A 13,557-nucleotide genomic window follows, 5' to 3' on the forward strand; every position below is an offset into this window, starting at 1 on the left:
CCATGAGTTCAAGGATACAGCCAAGCATGGTGACTCATGCCTTTAATCCCAGAAAGCAAGCCTTTAATCCCAGGGAGTGATGGTAGAAAGCAGAAAGGTATATAAGGTGTGAGGACCAGAAACTAGAGGCATTTTGGCCTGGTTAAGCATTCACGCTTTTGAGCAGCAGTTCAGCTGAGATCCATTCTGGATGAGGACTCAGAGGCCTCCAGTCTGAGGAAACAAGACCAGTGGAGGATCTGGCAAGGTGAGGTAACTGTGGCTTGTTCGGGCTCTCTGACCTTCCAGTGTTCACCCCAATAACTGGCCTCAAGTTTTATTTTTTTAATAAGAACTTTTAAGATTCTTGCTACAATTACCTGTGTGTGGACTGTCTACGAGACAACTCTTTCAATAATTCCAGTGTTACAGATTTACCTAAGAACAAGGCGACCTTAGTCAAATGCCACTTAAACTTCTATTAAAACACACACACACACACACACACACACACACACACACACACACACACACACAAGCAAGCCGGGTGGTGGTGGCGCATGCCTTTAATCCCAGCACTCGGGAGGCAGAGGCAGGCGGATCTCTGTGAGTTCGAGGCCAGCCTAGTCTACAGATCGAGCTCCAAGAAAGGCACAAAGCTACACAGAGAAACCCTGTCTCGAAAAAACAAAAAACAAACAAACAACAAAAACAAAAACAAAAACAAAAAAAAACACAAGCAAAGGCCATATTTGCTGCTGCTGATGCAATTGAATGCAAACTATTTTTTTTTTTTTTTAAGATTTACTGTTAATTCTGTGTAATGTTGAAGGTTCCTCTTCCAACCTTTCCTGGGCTCCTTCCAGCTGTTAGACATTACCAAGTTCTGGGCAGTCACTGTTTCTCAGCAGAGCCAGCATGTACAAACTCCTTCCAGGTGATTCTCATCTGTGTTGTCTCTATAAAAAAAAAAAATCCACCCCCACCCTGAATTTAAAGATCATATGTATATGTGTATTTTACAGTACACCTTTGCTTACAGCCCTTTTGAAGACCACTTTGTAGTTGTGTGCTCATTTTACCAGTTGTTTTTGGCCATTTCTTGGGCTTCATATTTATCAAGCTTTGATCCCAGGCAGCTGGGGATTAGATGAGGAAAAACCAAGACCTGCACACTCTGTAAGGAATGCCGTGGAGCTGAGATGTGGGGCAGTTGGTCTGGAGTAGTCTGTGCTACTGCTTCTGCCTTTACAGACCTGAGAGAGGCTAGCAGCAGGATGGTCCTGCCTCAAGCACAGCAAACTGCACCTTTCCCAGGGAATCTTCATAGATTCCATCCGGTGTGTGTTGTTTGCCCTTACAATCATTTCTACATCCTTCAAATGGTTGCTGTTTTGCAGATGACTTTTCCTCATCTCTACACTTTATTTTCAGAAGTCAATCTATAGCGCACTTAAACTTATGGTATACAGTACCCGCAGAAGGTACAAAATGAGTCCATCTTTGCTGTATACTTTCAAGTGCCAGTTTTTCTATAGTTTCCCTCTGTTCAACACTGCAGACTTTCCTTAGTGCTTCAAGTTTTCAGATCTAGCAGAATCAGAAATGCAATTTTGTTTGTGGTAAGATCTAGAGTTCCCATTCCAAGCTCTCATGCCACCTGTAATTTTTATCTAAGTTTACAATGAAGAGAATGTGTTTTTCCACCACTGTGTTCTTCCACTCTTGTTGTCTGTGGGTTAGTTGGATTCAGAAGAGGTTAGGAATGGGAAGTCAGGAAGAGGAAGTTGACTGCATTCTGGAATCCAAAGGAAGCCTCCAAAGGAAGTCCCAGAAGACTCGCCCTTTGCTCTGCAACTGGTTTGTTATGAGATGATCATCTTTGGCTGAAACCTGGCTGGTCTTAAGAAAAAGAGTTAGCAAGTGATTAATCAAACATAGTGAGGCTGGTCCCAACACAGGAAGCCACAAAATGATGAGAGCCCCTCTCCCCTCAGGGCAGGTGCCCAAAGAAAGGAAAACAATAGGGTGTGCCTTCCAATCTTCCAGATCTTGGCTTGCAAGGCCCTCCAAGATTTCTTAAGAGTTGATAAGAGCCCTTCAGCCAAATGACTCAGAAATGATTCTTTAAACTTGAATTCAGGGAGGGAGGGGATTCAACAAAAAAAACAAAACTACTTAAATACTTGGGGCTGGAAAGATACAATCAGTAAAATGCTTGAAATGAAGGCCAGAACTGTGCTCCTATGGGAAATGGAATCGCTTGGAGACAGTGCCACACTTGTGAGGCATTATTTGGCCTCTGGGTATTTTTGTGAGGGATTATGCTGAATAGGTTCACTGAAGTGGGAAGACCCGCACTGAAAGTGGCCTCCACCATTCCCTTGGCTTGGGTCCTGGGCTCTACAAAAAGGAGAAAATAGCTAAGCACAAGCATTTGTCTATCGCTCTCTGCTTCCTGACCATGAGTAGGATATGGTCAGAAGCCTTGACTTCCCTGCCCTGATGGACTGTATCCTTGAACTGTGATCTGGAATAAACCCTTTCTCTCCAGAGTTGCTATTGCCAGGATATTTTATCATAGCAACATGAAAGAAACCAAGACAGAATCCTCAGCACCCACATGAAAACCCAGATGTTGTGACAGGGGTCCTTTAATCCATTCCTGGGAAGCTGGAGACAGGAGGATCCTGTCTGGGGCTTGCTAGCCAGCCAGATAGCTGAGTGAGCAGCTTTAGACTGAGAGAGAGCCCATCTGAAAAACTAAAGGATGAGGAGTGATTGAGGAAGACCATCAACATCAACTCCTGGCCTCCACATGCAAGTACACACATGCATACACACAAATGCACACACAACCCAAGACTTAAAAAAAAAATACAAAAAAAAACAAAAACAAAAAAACCAACCACTTGCATGCTTCAGTTTACAAAACCTGTTAAGATTTTTACCTCCATATCAGGAGAGTGGTGCAGGCCTTGAATCTGAGCACTTGGAGGCTGAACTAGGAAGACGGAGAGCTCCTGGCTAGATTGAGCTATACAACAAAACCCTACCTCAAAAACAAACAAACAAAAATTACCTCCAGATAGAACTGTTCCTCAAAAAGAGTTTGTAAAAAGGGCTCTGTGGCGAGTACATCCCCCGGTGGGAGGAAGAATCACTGTTGATTCAGACTTGGTATAACACTCGTTTATTCACACAATAAGATTACAAGCAATATTTATCCCGTCTTCCAAGTGGAATCGGGGGTACCTCTCCGGGTGTATAGGTCTGGACTCGCCACGTCTGTTCCTCTGGATCTCGGGTCAGCCTTTCTGTGGTCAACCTCGTCTGCGCTGAGGACAGGATCTCACGTCTCTGGCAGAGGAAAAGTCGTCTCACATGAGGGTCTGACGAGCTCTGTTGGTCGTATCCGAGGCTTCATCTTTTAAACCCCTTTCTGGGTAGGTTTCTAGTCTTACCCCTACTCCCACGCAAAGCTTATCACTACTCCATTCGTGGTTTATTTATGCCATTCTATTGCTTACCACTCCTGACCAGGGTTGTTCACCCTAGGTCTTACATGTGCCTTACAGGCTCACAGAGCATTTTATTCATAGGTAATAATACTATTGTGCAGGCCACTCTTCTGCCCCGAGAGCATTCTTCAGCATCCCCCCGCCCCCCGCGCCCCAGAAGTCACGTCATCTAGACCCCAGAAGTCACGTCATCTAGACGCATCACCAGATTCCAGCCTCTTGCAGCTACTTTCCCAATAGATTTGGTCAATAGTCTCCACTAACATGAAATGAGGCCCTAGGAAGACAGATACGGGGAGGCTGCGCTCTAAACCCCACCTTCCTATACCACTCACTGTCTCTCTGGAAGCAGTCACCTCTCAGTATTGGCCTTCTCCTCCAAAGCTCCCATCCTATAAAACTTGGTAATCGATTCTTGCTTGTTGCTGACATTAACTCTTTTATCCTTCCATTTCTAAGGGTTCTCTTTGTAGCCCATCACCCTTGTCAAAACCCTCATCACCCCTATTTTTTTTTCCCACTTTGAAGACTAGTTTTTCTCAGCTGGTATCTATGGCCGTGTGACTCAGAGCCTAATCATGGAAACAAAGCAGTTCCTTGGCTGAGGAAAAGAAACAGCCAGAGCTCTTGACCCCATCCCTTTCTTTAACCTTAAACTAATAATGTGACATCTGGAGTTATAGTAGTTATATTGTGACCATGGGCCAACACACCCACGGTTGTTAAATAATGTTTCTATATAGCAAATAAGATACCCAATTAAATTTGAATTTCTGATACATTGATTATAAATTTGAAGCATTCATGTCTTACTTAGGGTTTCTATTGCTGTGACCAAACACCATTAACAAAAAGCAAGTTGGGGAGCAAAGGGTGTATTTGGCTTGCACTTCCTGATCATAGTCCATCATTGTAGGAAGTCAGAACCAGAACTCAAGCAGGGCTAGAACCTGGAGGCAGGAGCTGATACAGAAGCCATGGAGGGGAGCTGCTGATTGGCTTGCTCCCCCAGCCCACTCAACCTGCTTTCTATAGAACCCAGGATCACCAGCCTAGGGATGGCGCCACCCACCATGGGCTGGTCCCTCCCTCATTGATCACTAATAAAGAAAATGCCTTACAGCTGGATCAAATGGAGGCATTTCCTCAGCTGAGACTCCTTCCTCTCTGATGACTCTAGCTTATATTAACACAAAACCAGGCAGTAAAACTGACCCCCTCAATCCTGGGCCTTCAACTGCCGCTGAGGCTGCACCTTCACCAATGGCCTCTCCTGGTCTCTCACAGTGCCAAGCCTCAGCTGCTGTCCATGATCCCTTCATGCCTTCAAAACCAGTACCACCTGGGTGACTCTAACACATTATTACCAAGTATAGCTGCCAACAGGAGGTACAACCTTGGCCACCTCTGAACACAGCTTCTCTGTGCTCTCAGGAAACACATTCCAGAAAATTTCACCTCAATGATGCTGGTCTCTTCTTAATCACTGCTAATTCTTAGCTCTAGCTTAGCTGACCAGCATCAACTATCCCAGCAAAACCAAGTTTCGCTTTAATAGTTCTGGTATCTTGTTAATCACAGCTGATTCTTCAGCACCAGCTAACCAGAACCACAGATTCTTAATTCAAAATAACAAATGGCCCCAATGAGTCTTTAAACTTCCCCCTGAAACTTCACAAACCAGGCCTCATCTTCTGCATCTTAACATCTCTTAACATTCTAATCTTCCAAATTACTAAAGAACATCCCACAGAGCTCTTAACACCCAATGGCTTTTCTAGTTCAAAGTTTCAAAATCCTTTCACAATCCTCCCTAAAACATGGTCTGGTCTGTCTCAGCAACACCCCACCACACTGGTACCAATCTCTGTCTTAGTTGGGGTTTCTATTGCTGTGAAGAGACACCATGACCATGGCACCTCTTACAAAGGAGAACATTTCATTGTGGTGGCTCACTCACTCACAGTTCAGAGGTTCAGTCCATTATCATCATGACGGGGAGCATGGTGGTGTGCAGGCAGACATGGTGCTGGAGAGACAGCTGAGGGTTCCACACCTTGCAGGCAACAGGAAATTACATGTCACTGGACATGGCTTGAGCATATATGAACCCTCAAAGCCCGCCTCCACAGTGACACACTTCCTCCAACAAGACCACACCTACTTCAACAAGGCCACACTTCCTAATAGTGCCACTCTCTGTGGGGACCATTTTTCTTTCAAACCACCACAATTAGTTTGTGCCAAATGTTTTATAGTGTATATTTTTAAAAGCATAACATGTATACTAGTTATATTGTGAAGAAGAGCCAACATATTAACAAAATAAAAAGCTGTTTTATTGTACTTTATATTGAGTGCCACAAACTCTTTAAAAATAACCCCTGGTGGGGCTGAAGAGATGGCTCAGGGATTGGAGAGCACTGGCTGCTCTTCTAGAGGTCCTGAGTTCAATTTCCATCAACCACATGGTGGCTCACAACCATCTAAAGTGGGATCTGATGCCCTCTTCTGACATAAAGGTGTGCATGCAGACAGAGCACTCAGACCAAAAATAAAATAAAATAAAATAAAATAAATGAATAAATCTTTTAAAAAAATTTATCCCCTGGTTGTGTTATTAGCTATATTAAATATGGAATGGATACAATAATGTTTATAAAGTGTGCATGTCAAAAGGAAAACAATAGGCTGACTACCTACCAAACATCTGAGTCTAAGACAACCTTTGCACACGGCTATGTTTAATTTTCCTTTTCCTCCCATATCGTTCCCTGGTTTTGTTCAGCCCTGTCTACTGTGACAGTCAAGGAACTGAAGCAAGGCCTTTGCTGCCCTTCGAAGGAGAGTGGGCTCGGCGTCCCTCTGCCGCCTTACCAAGCTCTGGGCTGAGTGATACAAGTTCAAAACGAGAAGGCACTCTTTCCTGATACTCAAGGGTCACCACCAAGGCAGAGAAGTCGATCTTTTTAGACCTAGTCGGGTTTCTGGGTAGGCAAAGGTACAAGACACAAACCGCAGTGAAAGACGCCTTGCAGTTAAGGTTAGACTGTGGGTCTCTGGGCATTTTCAGAGAAGCAACCTCAACCTCCAGATTTTCTAAGGACTTCCTCTGCCTTTCCCCCCACTCAGCCACAGGCTGTGAGGCACACCCCTGCCCAAGCCTCCCTCCTGAGATTCTGCATATGCTTTCCTGCTAAACGACTCTTTCCCTGGTTATCTCCTCACGGGATGCATCTGCTGGGTGCCTAGCATCCTCAGCTCCGCTTTCATCTCTTCGTGTCTCAACACATTGTTTCCTCCAGTCCTGATGGCAGTGTGGAAGGGAGCCATCCCACCCGGCCGCGCTTTGGGATTGGCAGCGAATGAATGATTGGCAGCGGGCATCTCTGTCAGAGCTTTGGCATGCCGCAGAGTGGGAGCCCCGTGCTAATGAATGCCATCTACACCTACCAGATGTGCCACTGGGTGACATGCCAGGTCTTTTACATAATGCCATTCTGCCGGACACGAGACAGCTGGGGGTGGGGGGTGTCTTTTAATGCCTTGGGGTAGGAATGGGTCTGTCTTCTCTTTATTTCATTTTTTTTTTTTTAAATTCAGACTACCCTTCACTGTCCATAAGCCCCATCCGCTCCCATTGTGTTACTGTAAGACTATAAACCTGATGATGTCTAAGAGACAGCTCTAAACTGGAGAAACTTGAGTTCACGGAATGTGTCCCCTGGCCTCCTGCACACCATCGCCTGTCTTCTACTTCCTCGAGTTTGCTGTCGGCTGGCATCGCTAGAGAAACCTCTTAGAAGTGTATAGAAGAAACTGAAAGCGCCTAGGAGATCTGAAATGAGGGGAGCGGAGAGGAGACGCCACACTTCCCACCCCACACACACACACCCTCCACCCCCATGTTAAATGTGCACTGAGCTTCCCACACTTCCGCGGCCCCTTCGGTTCTTCCCTCTGCCGCCACCACCCTTGGGAAACTAAAGACCATTTTCCCCAAGGAAGATACCTTGACACCTTGCCCAGCGTCTGTCTCAAGTTCTGGATAAAGTGTGGGGGTGTCCAAGAGACTCGTCTTTTGAGGGGAGGGGATGTTTCCTCGAGTAGGATGGACGATGTTGGGAGGCAAGGGAAACTAGAGATTTTAGACCAACAGCGGATCTCTATCTGCAGGCGAGTCTGGGGGGTGAGGGTCTCCACCCTAGAAGCAGAACCGCTGAGCTCACGGGATGCTAGATTGTCCGCAACGCTTCCGCCACATCTACCCCAGTGGGGGGATGCCCCGAATCTGGGCTACCTGAGGAGGGCAGGGCTCGGATCCTCCCAGGAGCCATACCTTCCCCACACACGCCCTCCCACGACCGCTAGCCGCTCTGAGGCCACCAGGCGCCGCTGCCAGCCAGGCGCTGCTCCCACGCGCGGGCCGCTGCCCTTGGCCTCGGGTCCCGCAGGCAGGGCCGGTCCCTAGCCCCCGCGCCCCGCCCGCCGCCGGGCTCCAGATGGCCGCTCCTTGCGCTCGGCTGGCGAGCCCCCCGACACCGCCCCGCAGCAGCCGGCAGTCGCTCCCTCCCAGCTGCTGCTGAAGAGCCCAGCCCAGACCCGAGAGCCTCGGCGGGGATCCGGGCGGGACCACGGTGTGCCGGAGCGCGGGACTTGAGAAGTCCGCTGGCCGGGACTGAGCGCCCCGCATTCCGCAGGTAAGAAGCCCGGGTGCGCACTGGGACGCCGGCCCCAGCCTGCCCCAGGCGACCACCCGCGCTCTCCCTTGACCTTCCTCCTCCCCACCCCCGCCCCCACCCAACATCCAGCGAGTCGAGGGCGGGGCTCCGGCTGGACCACCCAGGGGACAGCCCAGAGCCGCTGCACAGCGGCCAGGAGAGGGCGCCCAGCACCCAGAGCCCGCTCGGGAGTCAGACTGTGTCCAGGCGCCGCGCCCCGCGCAGCCGAAAGCCGCTTCGGCCCTGGAAGGACGCCCCCTTCCGCCCGAGAGTGGTAATGCCCACCACCTGGCGAGACATCCCACTTTTCCAGTTTTCTTCTCTTCTCACTGTCCTTCACTCGCTTTCCATTCTCCTCTCCTCCCCTCTCCTCTCCTCTTCTCCCCTCCTCTCTCCTCTCTTCCCCTCCCCTCTCCTCTTCTCCCCTACCCATCCCAATTCCTCTCCTCCCCAACTCCTTCCCTTCCCAACTCCTCTCCTCCCCTCCCCTCCTCTCTCCTCTCTTCCCCTCTCCTCTCTTCTCTCCTCTCCTCTCCTCCCCTCTCCCCTCCTCTCTTCTCCTCTCCTGAGCTCTCCTCCCTTCTTCCCTTCCCTTTCCCTCCCCTCCCCTCCCCTCCTCTCTCCCCTCTTTCCCTCTCCTCTCCTCTCCTCCCCTTCCCATCCCAATTCCTCTCCTCCCCAACCCCTCTCATTCCCTCCCCTCTCCTCTCCTCCCCAGCTCCACTCCTTCCTCCTCTTCTTCCCCACCCCACCCCCATCCCCGGTTCTCTTTCTGCTCTCGCCTCCGCCCTAGCATTTCGGTAATTTGCATTTCGGTAATGTTCCCCATTCACTCCCTACGGTGGCTTAGGAAGATTTTGTCCGCCCTGGGAGGTGATGTGCAGGGTGATGGGTTTCCTGCCCAGACTTGTTGCTCTGTACGGTGCCTCCAACCAGCCGGGAGTATGACAACCCGCGAAGGTGGGGTTGGTCCTCTGGTGACGATGAGAGAAATGGAGTGTTTGACTTGGGAGTGTGTGTTATAGTGGGGAGCCGCGCATCTTCAGAATGCGGAGCTCCGGTTTCCCCTTGCTGGACAACAATACGTGAAGTTTAGTCTCCTAGAACTGAGCTCCTTCTTCCCAACGCACTCAGGACGTCCCACAGAGTCCTCCCTTTACGAAGGCACCCCGAAGACCTAAAGTTGACCTCCCAGACCAGTCTTCTCTGTTTCTACCAAAGCTGGGGCTGGGGGTAGGGATGGAGAAAACGCACTAACGGCCGCGGTGCCTCGCCCCTGCGCGCCCATCTGACGTCCCCTCTAATCCCCAAGTGTCCCGGCGCGTGCCCACAGTGCCCTCGGGGCCGCTGCGCCCCAGCCGCGGGGCTTTAGACCCCGGGAACAGGTTCCATAAGCTCTCAGAATAAATCCCCTCGGAAACATTAATCACAACGACTAGCGAGTGCAAATTGTGAGCCCGCGCGGTGTCTGCCTTTTAATCCTGAGTGTAATTCTGAAAAGCAGCACAGGACAAGGGCTCTGTTGATCCCTTACATGAGTCCGTGCTATCTCTGACCTATGGACGTGCTTTTCTGAAATTCCACGAAGCCTTGGCCAAGGTAAAGGAATGTGAAAGGGCAAAAGAGAAGCAGTGAGAGGAGAAAAACGGGAAACTGGGGTGCACGTTCATTATTGTGGTATAACCTTAGTCAGGAGTCCAGAAACTGGACGGGACGGTCGGCACTGCAGTGGGGGTAGGAAAGAGGTTGGATGGACGGAGGCGCTGAGGTAGGTTAGGAGCTCGAGTTGAAACCCAGCTCTTTCCCTTCCAGGCTTCGAACCCACGTGACCTCGCCGAGGTCCGGTCCCCTTGTTTGGGTCAGCTTGCAAGAATCAGGGTTTGCCCCTCTGGGGCTTGTTGCTCGCTCTTGAGATTTCACTACCATGTCGTTCAATTAATCATATTTCACTTCTCCCATTTTATTCAAAACCGTCTTCCAGGTCCCTCATAATCGTAATTTGCGCCATTGCCTTTTATCTTTGATTAATTAGGAAGCTGAAAATGATAATGGAGGGTTGGACCAATAAATTAGCTTTAGGAACAGACAGACCGACACCCGGAGTTGCTGTGTGGGTGGGCGCTACAGCAGGGGGTGGCGGCCGCCAGGGTGAGAAATACACTCGCTAGGCGCGAAATGCGCGGGCTAGGATCATTCTGGGTCCTGAGTACTGAAAGACCCCTCCTGCAGTTTGAGGCTGCTCTTGGAGAGGAGCAAGTGAGGGCGGGGCTTCCCCTTTCTTTTTGAGGCTACGCTAACTAGCTAACTAGAGCCCAGATCTAGTCTTCCCTGTTGAGCACATTTCTCTAACCTAGAGCTAGGAAGTTCTCATTGGCTTTTGCACCCTTTCCTTCTTCCCTTACTGGCTGAGAGAGAGGAGAGGGGAGAGGAGAGAGAGAGAGAGAGAGAGAGAGAGAGAGAGAGAGAGAGAGAGAGAGAGAGAGAGAGAGAGAGAGAGAGAGAGAGAGAGAGAGAGAAGAGAGACTGAGAGTCAAAAAATCAGCCCCGTGGCTCCCAGGCCCTAGAGGCCCATTGCGTCCCTTTTCTCCTTCCGTGAAATCGCTCACGCCTCCAGACGGCTGAATGAGAGAGCACTTTGCCGCTCTTCAAGGCTTCACCCCAGCCTCTTTAGCTTTCAATTGAAAACCAATTAAAGGTTTCTATAAATCTGTTAGCTCCCCTTTTATCTGGGGACCCCTGATGCATGCGATATTGCCCTTTGGATGCCTCTTCCGTGTTTTGTTTTACAATTGTTGTATCAATATAATGCAGCCTTTCTTCTCCTGTCTCTATAGATACAGATACACAAGGAGAACCAGAGCTATTCAGGCTCATTTGTCCAGGAGCCTAGCAGCGCTCCCTTTCTCTGCGGCTGCTTTCCCTGCTTCGGTAGCAGCAGCAGTTATGGTAGAAGCAGATGGCTGCTGATTGGGGGAGCTTTGTGGCACTAATGCTGAATACTTTATGGAAAAGGACTTTATCATGCTTGGTTGGGCAGAGGAACAAGGGGGTGAGATTTATGGCTAGGAAAAATAAATCTTTTTCCAAGTTGTGGCTCCTTCTCACCCGTGTCTCCTCTGCCCCCGGGGGTCAAGCACTAAGGAGCTGGTTTGATTTGATTTGATTCGCCCTTTCTGCTAACAGCGTTTTTTTTTTAGTCGGGATCTGCGTGGAGAGCGCACTGAGAGTCAGAAGTTTATGAAATACCCCCACCTTGCTGGTGCTGCCTCAGCATCCTCTGACCGCAGGGTGAAGAACGGAAGGACATGGTCTCAAATGCTGTTGGAGGCCATGCTTTCCTGAATGTCTTGCTGAGTGGGACATCATTGCTGATTATCCTATTAATCAGTGGAGAAGAGAAAAGGGTGCTTTCACAGCCAAAGCCGGAGGAGGACACTAATTGTGAAGGAGAGAGGAAAGAATAAATATGGAGAGACCTGTGTGCTTTCCACCCTGAAAGGGCTTCAGCTGGAAGATAGTTAAGGCATGTCTGTGAAGGCAACAGTTTTAGACTGAAATTTAAACCCAATTGTTGAAGGATACACACAGTGCAACCTTCTACTAGAGGGCAAATTCATCTCCACATGCACCCGTATCATTTGCCTTCTCTTTTCCTCTCCTGAGTTTTGTTTCTCTTAAATCAGATGTGTTCTGCATCTGCTGCTGGAGTGGGTGCCCCTCCTCTTGCCTTTAGAACCTGCTCTAAAGCAGTGTCACCCTGTCCCTAAGGTCATTGTGTCCCTAAGGCACAGTGTCACCCTGTGCCTCCCTAGGGAACACAGAGATAACATGCACAGCTCCTGGAAGACTGGCATGAAGAGAGGCCAACTAACCTCAGTGTTGGCTCTCTTTCTACTTCAGACATCATACTCCTTGTTTTCCTGACCTTTGAAATGCCATTTTCCATATATATATTCACATTTCATCCTGACCCCAGAAACTGAAAAGGCAGGCAGGGACAGCTTCCACAAATGCCACAGTTTTCTGCTACTAACTTCCTCCTACCTTTCTTAGGAACACTGCCACCCACATTCCAACATGCACCTCTGCATCTTCTTTCTCTCTAGAAAGGAAAAAAAATATGCAGTAATTGAGCCAAGATTGAAAAAGCTATATTCACTGAGCACCTCACAAGGGAGGCATTCAAATGCTTCAGACAACTAACGTCTGGCCTTTTCCTGTGTGCTAGGCCAAACGTTCACCCACACTTAATTCGTATGCTGACACACGGACTATTTTTTAATCATCGTAGGTTTACCCTTTCTTCACAGGAAGCAGCAGTGCAGAGGGACTGGTTAACCCAAGTGACAGAGCTGTGATCTGAACACAAGCCTGGTCTTGCAGTGTGGAAAGTTCAGAGGGGTTAAGGGATTTGCTCAGACACATAACTAGCTAACTAAAGATCTAAAGCTCAAATTTAAGTGCTCAGCATCCCAAATAGACAGCTCTTAACTACTGTCTGTGTTATCCTTTAGAAGGAGGAGAAACTGGGGATTCACGAATGTCTCTGAGTCCGGGAACTAGGCTGGAGATTTCAGATAGCTGAAGATTGTAAACTTGGGACAGTATTCCTAGTTGTAGAGGGTGTGTACAGTAGGAGGAGGCAGTTGCTGGGCTAGTATGTAGGTAGGTATCAGGTCTGGGGAGGGGAGAAGGAGAAGAAACTAGTTGGAGGGAGGGTAGAGAGTGCTTAGGGCGTGGCTTGCTGACCCTCCCTATGCAAATTAGCTGTGCTGTCTGTTGGGGGGGGGGATGCTGCCAGTCCTGTCGTCGATGCTGCTATGTATGGACCCAGCTGCTTGGTCTGTCTTGAGTTACCAGTAACACATTCCCAGGTTTCCCATCCACTGAGCCGGCTTACCTCGGACTATGCTACCCTGATTCCTCTTTTATCTAACTTGGCACCCTGTTGGGTGGAACCTCCCAGGCCTGAAGCAAAGTTTCCCAATGAGAATGGAGGTGTGTGTGTGGGGGGGGGGGATCCTGTCTATTCCTACTATCCTTCTTTCGTGGACTCCCCCAAACTCGTGGAGACAGGTTGGGTGGGGAGGCAGTATCTCCTCGGCCTTCACTGAACCCCCTGGAAAGCGGGGGGAATACACTTTACTGCATTCCCAATGAGGAAATGAAGGCAGCCTGAGTAGCTGCAGGCCTCGTTGGCATTGGGCATTTGCCCTACACTAGGCATTTCTGTGCTCTTGCTAAGGAGAAACACGATCCTCGCAGTAACTCCATAGAAGGGCTCCTGCACTGCCTTGTGTTTGTAGATGAGGCTGTGACACATGCCGGATGTTCTT

Source organism: Peromyscus leucopus, chromosome 10 (genome assembly GCF_004664715.2).
Source record: "Peromyscus leucopus breed LL Stock chromosome 10, UCI_PerLeu_2.1, whole genome shotgun sequence".
NCBI classification, from domain to species: Eukaryota; Metazoa; Chordata; class Mammalia; order Rodentia; family Cricetidae; genus Peromyscus; species Peromyscus leucopus.